Consider the following 10,957-nt stretch of genomic DNA (forward strand, 5'->3'; position numbering starts at 1 on the left):
GTACACTTATTTCCATTTTGTAGATGAATAAAGACTCAGAGAGACTCTACTCAAAACTTTCTGTACCTTTTCCATCATGTCACAGTAGCCTTCTTATTCTGGAAATTGTCTCTGACCCTGCAGTCTTCTCAGTCTGAAAACTCACTAGGCTCTTTCATACTGGCAACACATTCTGCCCCTGTGACTTTTTCTCTGATCTTCCCATTTTTAAGAAAAATGCCCACATCAATCATATCTTCTTTTTCTTCAAAGACTCTGCTCCTGAGTAGATTTTTCTCCACTATTTCTCCTATACAGGTATCTTCCCATGATTTTCAGTTTTCTTTTATGTGTTGACTTTCCTTATTAGATTTAATCTCCTTGAAGCCAGTAGTTATCCTTCTACTGGAAGTTGTAGTCTCATTACCTAGCACAACGCCTAGATCATAATAAGTGTTTAATAAATGCTTATTACTTTTATTTCATTTGATTTATTTGACTTTCCTAGGGTCATCATGCTAGTAAAAATTCAGGTAAATTCATCCATAGAAGATATCTTACCAAACAAGGAGTTAAAAAAAGTCAGAAGCTTTATAACTCTAGGAAGAGTTATACCAATCAAAGAGAAATTAAATAAGTCAAATGAATGCAATTAAATGACATACTGAACAGAAATAATGTGTCCATGCAAGAAGAGTATAACAAAGGCAACATAAGAAAAAAAATTGCTATCCTGAAATATTGGAGGTATGAATGGGTTCGGCCACAGTTTTCCTTAAGTGTGTGTCTCTCTCTTTTAATGTAATCTATGTATGTATGCACTCCTTTTTTTTAGGTTTTTGCAAGGCAAACAGGGTTAAGTGGCTTGCCCAAAGCCACACAGCTAGGTAATTATTAAGTGTCTGAGACTGGATTTGAACCCAGGTACTCCTGACTCCAAGGCCAATGATTTATCCACTACGCCACATAGCAACCCTACGTATGTATGCACTCTTTCCACTGATGTGGTATTATGTTTTTTGGAGTCTGTGTCCCAGTTTTATGGTTGCATGTTTTGGTAAATTACTGAAAATTAATTCACTAGTGGGGGTTCATGAGCTTTAGTTTTATGAATACAGATCCTCAGTAGTCCTTGAAGCTAGGTTAGTCATCCTCCTGAGGACCCAAGCTGTAAATATAAGTTTGGGAATGTTCCAAAGAAAACACTATACCTAAATGTAAGGTTAAATATTTAGATTTATAAGTCAGTTTAATGAATACAGGATGGAAAAGAAATGAGTAGATAACTTATTTAAAAAAAAAATCTAAGGGATTCAATAGCCTGCAAATCCCAGAGGAGTTCACATAAGATAAGGTAATCAAAAGAGATTGAGCAATCTGAGGCTGCAATAAGAGAAACCTAGTGTCTAGAATAAGGAAGGATATTTCCCTGATTCAACCACATTTGGAACATTGCTTTAATTAGTACCTATTGTACACACACACACACACACACACACACACACACATGTGTGTGTGTGTACATATATATATGTGTATATGTATACACACACATATATATGTGTATATATATTATATATATATATACACCAGTGATAAGCTCAAGATTATCCAGAGAAAAAATCTGACACCTAGGTATATTTGAATTAGCTGAAGAAACTAATGAAGCTTTGCCTGGAAAAGAAAAGACTCGAGAGGAATATAACTATCTTCAAATATTTGAAGGGATGCTATGTAGAATAATATTGGACTTTTTCTTCTTGACCCCAGATGCAACAGGAAGAAGACAGAGAGAACCAGTTTTAGGTTTGATGTATGGGGGAAAATTTCCTAACAATGAAGAGTTATTCAAAAGTTGAGTGTGCTTTCTTGTTTTGGTTTCCTTCACACAAGAGAGCTTCAGATAAAGGCTGTATGACTACTCTTTGTGAATCATTCTTAGACTAGAGTTCTGAGATACCTTCCACCTCTTAATATTCCATAATTATTTTTTGGAGTCAATTAAAGTTGTGACACACCCAAGTTCACACAACTAGTAAGTATCAAAAGCTAGATTTGAACTCAGATCTTCCTGACTTCAGAGCCAGTGCTCTCTCCACTGCCCCAGCATTCCATGATTCTATTTCTAAATACCTGGAGAGAAGAAAAAAGTAGACCAATTGTATCAAGAGTAAGAGATAAACAAGTCCACCTGCTCTAGCATATACATACAATATCAAGAGAGCTAGAGGAAGGAACCCAATATTTTGGGTGAACCTCCTCCAAATATTGTGCTCATGTGGGGATATTGACAGGAATCCCATAAACTTGAAAAGTATGAATATTGTGATTACAGATGAATAAATGAATTAATATTATTAAGCATTTATTATATGCTATTTGGATTGTTGAGAATAGGTCAATAAGGTTTTAGTGACTATACAAATGTCTTTGATTATGTAAATCACAACAAAATGAAGCAAGTTGTAAAAGATATGGGAGCACCAGATCATCTTCTTTGTCTATTGAGGAACCTATATGTAGAACAAGAACAGACAACTAGATTGGAACATGGAACCACTGATTGATTTAAGATCAGCAAAGAAGTACCAGGAAGCTGTATATTGCCACCTTATTTACTTAGCTTATCTGCAGAGGACATCATGTGAAATGATAGGGTAGATGATCAAAAGCTGGAATTAAGGGAGCCTTAAACTAAGAGAAACATCAACAATCTTAGATATGCAAATGATGCCATTCTGATGGCAGAAACAAGATGTATGAAGAAGCCTCTTATGAAAGTATAAAAGCTAGGGGCAGTTAGGTGGCGCAGTGGATAGATCACCTGCCCTGGAGTCAGGAGTACTTGAGTTCAAATCCGACCTCAGACAATAATTACTTAGCTGTGTGGCCTTGGGTAGGCCACTTAACCCCATTTGCCTTGCAAAATCCTAAAAATAAGTATAAAAGCTAGCTGGAAGCTTGACATAAAAAAATCTAAGATCTTGGCAACTGGTCTCATCACTTCCTGGCAAATAGTGGGGAAAAAATGGAAGCAGTATCAGATTTTATATTCTTAGATTCAAAGAACACTGCAGACAATGGCTATAGCCATGAAATTTAAAAAAAAATGTTTGCTCCTTGAAAGGAAAGCTATGTCAAATCTCTACAGCATACTAAAAAATAGGGACATCACCTTGCCAACAAAGGCCCATATGTCAAAGGAATGATTTTTTTCAGTAGCACTGTATAGTTGTGAAAGCTGAACTATAGGTAAGCTGAGAACTGCAGAATTGACATTTTTCCTGGAAAAATGCATTGAAGCTGAGTGAAATGAGCAGACTCAGAAGACTATTATACACATTAACAGCAACATGGGGTGATGATCAACTATGATGTACTTCTTTTCAGTAGTACAATAATTAAAGACTATTCTAAAAGTTGCGATGGAAAATACTATCCATATCCAGAGAAGAGCTGTGTAGTTTAAATGAAGACCAAAACTTGCATTCTTCAATTTTTAAAAATTGTCTTATGTATAATGTCATTTCTGTCTAATGTTTTTTTCTTCCTGTTGGATTTCATTCTTCCTTCACAGCATGATTAATGTAGATCTATGTTTAGCATGGTTGTGCATGTATGGCCTATATTATATTACTTTCTGTTAGGTGGAGGGAGGAGGATAAGAGAGAGAAGGAGAAAAAGGCAAAACTCAAAAACCTTAGCTAAAAAGATTAATAAAAATTACTGTTGCATGTAGCTGGAAAAACAAAAAAAATAAAATATTTAAATCTTGAAAAAAAAAGAATTGACATTTTCAAACTACAGTGCTGGAGAAGACTTTTATTAGTCCCTTGGACAGCAAAGAGATCAAATCAGACAATACTTAAATTAATTCAAGCTATTCACTGGAAAGTCAAATGTGAAATGGAATCTTAACTGTTTCACCATATAATGAAAAGATGGGACTCATTAGAAAAAGACCCTGAGGCTAGGAAAAATTGAAGGCAAAAGGAAAAGAGGACAGCAGAGGATGAAAAGGACAAATATTGTCATGGAAAAATGAACATGAACTTGGGCAGACTTTGAGAGATGGAAGAGAATAGAAAGACCTGGATGTTTCGGTCCATGAGGTTATGAAGAATTAGACACAACTGAATGCTGAGAATAAATACCAACAGCAAGAAGTACCCTCATTAAGTTTACATTCAAATAGGGAAAACTACTCAAATAGATGCAACAAAATAGTAATAAATATTTAGTGGTGATTTACATTAATATTACATATAATGATATCTATCCCAACTCTCAGATCTATCATTCAACATTGCTTCTTACATGTACATTTACACATATATAATTGTAGGAAATTAAAAAGTTTATATTAATAAATAAATGTTCATTATCACCATTCCCATCATCCATAATGGAAACACAGTTAACCCAATCTGGGTAGGATAAGGAGTTAACAGCTGGGTACCTTGATAATGGAAATAGCCCTTCTTGTGGCATAGGAATGGGAGAAGGGTTGGTGCCAACAGTAGATAGCAGAAAGTTGAAAACTCAAGTTGATGAGTCAGAAAGGATCACTCTGCCATGAAAAAATTGCAAATGAGGGAGTCAAGAGTACATGCCATGTCATAACTCAGAGGTCATAGACCCTTCATCTATATTGACAAAAGTAAACTATTGAATCGAGTTAAGGAGTTCCAAGAGCCACGTAGTAAGTTCATAGGTAACTGAGCTTTAAATTGATTGATTAGTTCCAACCCCTCCCCCCACTACTCGGAAACCTTTGAGTATCTCTTTTATAAGAAATTCATGTGGGCCAGTCACATACTCTTTGACTTTTTAATAGTATCAATGCTGTCAACAGATGAGGGTCATAAATGTAAAAACCCTGAGTAGTGAACCACTGACAAAGAATCATAGAATATTTGAGTTAAAAGGGAATTTTGAAATAAGGGTTCATATCCTATTCTGGGTCATGAACCCCCTTGGCAATCCTATGAATCCTATGGACCCCATTTCACAAAAAGATTTTGAAATGCATAGAGTAAATACAGAAAAATATAAAGGAAGACACTGAAATGCATTTATCAAAATAAGCATTTCATTAGGTGGAACAGATAATCTGAACCTAGAGCCAGAAAGACCTGAGTTCAAAACCAAACTCAGACATTTTTTTAGTTGTGTGACCCTAGTTTGGTCACTTCTCTTGCTTCAGTTTCCTCAATACTAAAATAGTGATAATAATAAACTATTATTAAGCATTTATTATATGCTATTTTGATTATGGAGAATAGGTTATAACACCTACTCCCTGGACTCCTTTGAGGATCAAATGAGATAATTGTAAAATAATCAGCATAGTGTCAGTCCTTAATAAATATCCTCTTACTCTGTTCTCTCAAAAGGAATTTTTTTGTTTTTGTTTTTTGTTTTTCGGTTTTTTTACAAGCAATGGGGTTAAGTGGCTTGCCCAAGGCCACTCAGTATCTGAATCCAGATTTGAAGTTCTGTGCTCTATCCACTGCGCCACCTATCCACACATGGAATTTATTTTTAGAATTTATGGACCCTGGGTTAAAAATCCCTAATTCTAGTCCAGTTCCCTTAGTTTTTAATGAGTCAAACAAGGGCCCAACTTAGCTAAGGTCACAGGACTTCAGTCTTAGGATGTCTAGTCCAGTTCTCTTTCCATTCCAGCATGTGGCTACAGTGTTTGTGCCCCTCACCAAGAACTGCAAAACCATTTACCTCAATCAGAAAGAAACCCATGGTTGATTATTGAGGTAAGCATCAAAGCAGGATGAGAGACTTATGAAGGGAATATAGACAAAGTGAGGAAGACCTGCTACCTACTGCAAGCCTGGAAAAGTCCCCGGTCAACACTTTTATGTGTGGGCCCTTATAACAAGAGAAGATCATAATTTCCAGATTCTGTGAAAAATCAAGATTTAAAAATAAAATTCAATTCTTGGCATTTGTGCAATACTTTCTATGCTCCAGGCTTAAATATTGAAACCACCCACAATAGCCCTGCCTCAGCCAAATACAATAAGAAAAATTGTCTTCTCTAGCATGATCACAATTCAAATGTCAGAAGCTGGACAATGAAGAAGAAGAAAAATTCTCATGAAACCCAAGCACTTTAGCTGGAGTTGAAAGAAGGGAAGTAAGCCCTCAGTGTTCCTTTTATTCTTGGTGCTACAGATACTAATTCCTTAAGATTGACATCTATACCATACTTCTGGTGGATTCCTGGTTATCAGGCTAGAAGCAGGAAGAACAATTAGGATTAGACCAGGTAAGAGATAAGGAAGGGTCTGTGATGCAGATGTGTTAGTAGAACTGAAAAGTAGCAAAGGATGCAAGATATATTCATGTAAAAAACAACAGAGTCTAGCAACTGATTGACTGTAGAGAAATAAGAGAAAGAGGTATCATGAAAACTCCAAGTCTCCTACTTGGATAGGTAACAAAGAGACCAGAATAGAGGATGATGAAGACATCAGTTTCTGGTAGGAGGAGATGCCGAGTTTGGGTTTTGATGGTCCCAATGTGAGGAATTGGTTAAATATCATAAGGAGATGTCAAGTAGACAATTTAGAAATAGTTTTGGGTAGGAATTATATTTTATTTTTCACTGCATTCCATATCACATAGCCCAAAGGTAGGGCAAAAAGTAAGCATTCAATAGCTGCTTATTGACTGAATGATTGAGAACCAAAAACAATTACACTGAATTGAGTATTAGCATGAAGAAAAGAAGCCCAAGGAAGAATGTAGACCAAATCAAACATTCAACTGTTTGTGTGTGGTCTATTACTCATTCCTCTGCAAAATAAACTTCATGCTTGTCCATTTTTATATTAAAACCATCAAGTGACATCAAATTATACTAGTTTCAGTTCATTATTTCCTATTTAGGCCTCATATAAAAGCTAATGAGGAAATTAATCTATGAATCCCAATAATATTTATTAGGTACCTGAAAAATATATGCTATGTTCTTGGTGCGTAATAGGCACTTAAGAGTTTTTTGGTTGATTAATAACTGATAAGAGAGATATCCAGCAAAAAACAAAGAGTTTCATTCTGTAATTCTGAAGGGGGTAGTACGGAGTGGTGGTAAAATAACTATTATCTCTGTTATTTATCAGTTGTGCCTAGTCTCTTCCCCTCTCTGTACCTCTTTCTTCATCTATAAAATGAAGGAATAGACTGGTCATTGGTTGGTTGGTTGGTTGGTTGGTTCTTCTCTTTCATTTTTCAAAGAAGAATAAAATGGCATCACTATGTGAGTTACAAATTACTGTGGATGATGAGAACCATTTGAGCCCAGAATGTTCCACCACAGGTCAGGCCCAAATCTCACAATTCCTTTGAACTGCTTCCATTCTTATAGAGCACAACACCCTCTGGAATGAGGGCAGTCCTGGGCCAATGTCTTCCATGCTGCCAAATCAATTTCAAAGTTCTTAAGAGAGACCTACATAGTGTCCTTGAATTGCTTTTACTGACCCCATTTATGAGAGCTTTCCCTGTAAGAGTTCACCAGAAAATAGTCATTTTGGTCAGCCTATATTTGGCATTCCATCAATGTGGCCAGTCCATAATAGTTATGCTTTCTGTGGTAATGCTTGAATGCTTGTCAGGTTAGCTTAAGAAAGGACTTCAGTGTCTGGTATCTTCTGCCAGGTAGTTTTAAGAAACTTCCAAGGACAGTGTAAATGGAAGTGATTCAGTTTCCTGGCATAGTGCTGGTAAATTGTCCAGATTTCACAAGCATACAACAATGAGGTCAACACAAAAGCTCTGTAGAGCTTCAGTTTTGTAGTCTAATAATACCTCTTCTCTCCCATACTTTCTTTTTGAGGCTCCCAAATACTGAGTACTTCATGTATCAACCTAATTAGCAATGCAGCTTGCTGGAAAGTGAACTTATTCACAGTATTTAAAACTTCTCCATTTTTGGTAGCCAAGGGTTGCACATATGGATGATGTGGTACTAACTGATGGAGTACCTGTCTTTTTTTTGGTATTAATTGTTAGGCCAAAATTAGCACAAGAAGTAGAGAATCAATCCACATTTTTAACAAATCAGTTTCAGAGACTGCACAAATGCACCATCATCCACAACCAGAAAACCATGTACTAACACTCCCTCAACTTTGGGCTTGGTTTGTGACCTTTTCAAGTTGAATAATTTACTGGTAGTGTGGAAGTTGACTTTGATGGTGTATTCATCCTCAGAAAAGGTGTTTGATAGCACAATGCCAAAACATCAAGGTAATAAGCATGGGAATAAGGACACAGCCTGAAGACCAGTGGACTAAATGATATCTAAAGACCTTTCCAATTCTAGGTTCTACAACCTCATAATCTGATGAATCAAGAAACCTATGATACCATCTGTCTAACCACTACCGTTTACAAATAAGGATATTTAAACACAAAGAGCAGAAGGGACTCATTCAAAACTTTTGAGATTTTAGGAAATTACTGATATTACAAAGGCTACAAAACTGGTAAAGTTCAGATGATATTAGAATATTTTTCATGTAGCAATGTGATGTTCATATTCTTGTATCTGGACAAATGATCTCTCTCAAGAGTTCCTTAGCTGAATAATTTCTAGCTATCCATTACAGACCACAGCTTATGCCTTTCTCTAAAGATATAATGAGCTTGGGAATTAATAGGATTCAAGGCCAATCAATATAGTTCAATAATTGCTTGTTGAGCAGCTCTACCCAACCACTATGGAACTGGCTTTTATAATTCTCCTGGGGGCCATGAACAGCCAAAATTACTGTCCTACTAGGATAAGGAGTAGTCTGTTTCACCCAAAATGCACTTAGTAAGTATTGGGAGGGAAGGCATCTGGGAAGTGGCTGCCATGCCCATAGAACCTTGGGGAAGTTGACATGATTCACAGTAACTGTGCCCCATATAAACTCTGACCAGTGAAAGTAAGGCCTGGGAATGTTATTTATTCAACAGTAAAACTTTTCTTTAAATGCTTTTCCTTGTGTTACCACTCCATGCTGATTAGACTCAGGGTTAGGGTTGAGGATAGAAGGAGTTGAGGAAGACTTCATGAAGACCCTTCCCATATTTATATTAGGTCTTGAAGGGTCATCTCTGAATCCTCATGAAGTACAAATGCCTAGACAGTTCTCCAGATCCAAAGAATGACAGGGACTCTCTTTGTCTTCTTGGAAGAGTAAAACTATCTGGGATTTGGGGTCAAATATGAATCACTGATTAACCTTTTCCTGTAGTATATTTTCCATTGGAAAAAATAAGTGTGAAAGTTGACTTTTTAAAGGTTATTTTTCATATGATATTGTCCGTCCTCTGAAGATGTTGTTGGCTGCAGAATTTTAGTATCTATATACACATTACTCAGCATGTAAAAGTGTTTTAACAATTATATGCCTGTAAAATGACTTTATCCACTTGGTGGCTTGATATTAGTAGAAGATTGAAAATAAATTCTGTTTCTTTCCTATAGCTCATTTTTTAATAAGAAAAAGAAGAAAATAACCACCTTTATTGCTCAAGAAAGCCCTCACCCAGTTAGCTGTTGGCTGAGCCTGTACTTTTAATTTTATGTGTGATTTGGGCTTCAAAATGAGATTATAATATTGAGAATTCTAATTTCTGATCTAGAAACATATTATTATATCAGAGATAATCTTAAGGGTCAAGCAATGTCCTCTGAGTTCTTTTCCAGTGCTGATTGTTGTTTTGATCTCATCTTTAAGTACAATACTTTGTTCCACAGAACCAGATAAGAGCCTATATAGTATGTTATGAGGCTCTGTTATGTTGTTATGCTATGTTATGTTACCATTTAGTCTATGCTGTAAACTATGTAGACAATTCATCCATAAAGATCCGTCAGTCATTATACCTAGCTCAAGACCAAATCCTTCAAGCCCTTACTTCAACAAACATTTAAGAGTCTGTCATACACCAAGTAGAGTCATGTGCTTTTCGAAAACAGAAAGGAAGGTCCACAAATTTGAAAATATTCAGAGCATTATTCTTGTGGTAGTACAGAACCAGAAGCAAGATGGATGTCTGTCAATTGGGGAATGGCCTAAAAATTACAGTATATGAATGTACCACAATATGATTGTAACATAGGAAATTATGGCTATGAAATTTTTAGAGAAGCTTAGGAAGATTTTTATTATCTCTAGCTGAACTATATAAGCAAAAAGAGAATAACTTACCAATAATCACAATAATATGAGAAATCCTTGAAAGATAGCATATCTTTGATCAATATCATCACTAATTGTGACTTTAGAAAACACATACAGAAGCATGCCTCCCTCCTTTCAAAAGAGAGGTAGTAAAAAATATAGGCACAGAAACCAGAAGAACATGGTACACACCAGCAAAAATATTAGGTGATGATCAACTATAGCTTTATTCATCTCAGAAGTACAGTAATTAAAGATAATTCTAAAAGACTTGAGATAGAAAATACCATCCATATCCAGAAGGAACTATGGAATCTAAATACTGACTAAAGTTTACTATCTTCAATTTTTTTAAATTGTCTTAGGTATCATTTTTCCCTCTAATAGTTCTGATTCTTCTTTCACAACATGATTAATATCGATTTTTGTTTAGCATAGCTTCATATGTATAGCCTATAATAGATTGCTTTCTGACAGGGGAAGAGGGTAGGGAAATGAGGAAGACAGAAAATGTGAAACTCAAAATCTTGCAAAAAAAGGATTGTTTAAAACAACTATTGCATGTAGTTGGAAAAAATAATAAATATTTTAACAAAATACAAAAGATGCAGAATGAAGTATATGATGACATAGAAAGACAAGTTAACTTGTTTGGCTTGTTTGGCTCAATTATACTTCATTGCTACAAAGGAGGAACATTTGCTATTTGATTATGGCAGATGATCTGTTATAACTTGCTTTACACTAGGTTAAGGTAACTGAAAGGATAAAGTAAA

The sequence above is a fragment of the Macrotis lagotis genome, chromosome X, assembly GCF_037893015.1.
Source record: "Macrotis lagotis isolate mMagLag1 chromosome X, bilby.v1.9.chrom.fasta, whole genome shotgun sequence".
Taxonomy (NCBI): Eukaryota; Metazoa; Chordata; class Mammalia; order Peramelemorphia; family Peramelidae; genus Macrotis; species Macrotis lagotis.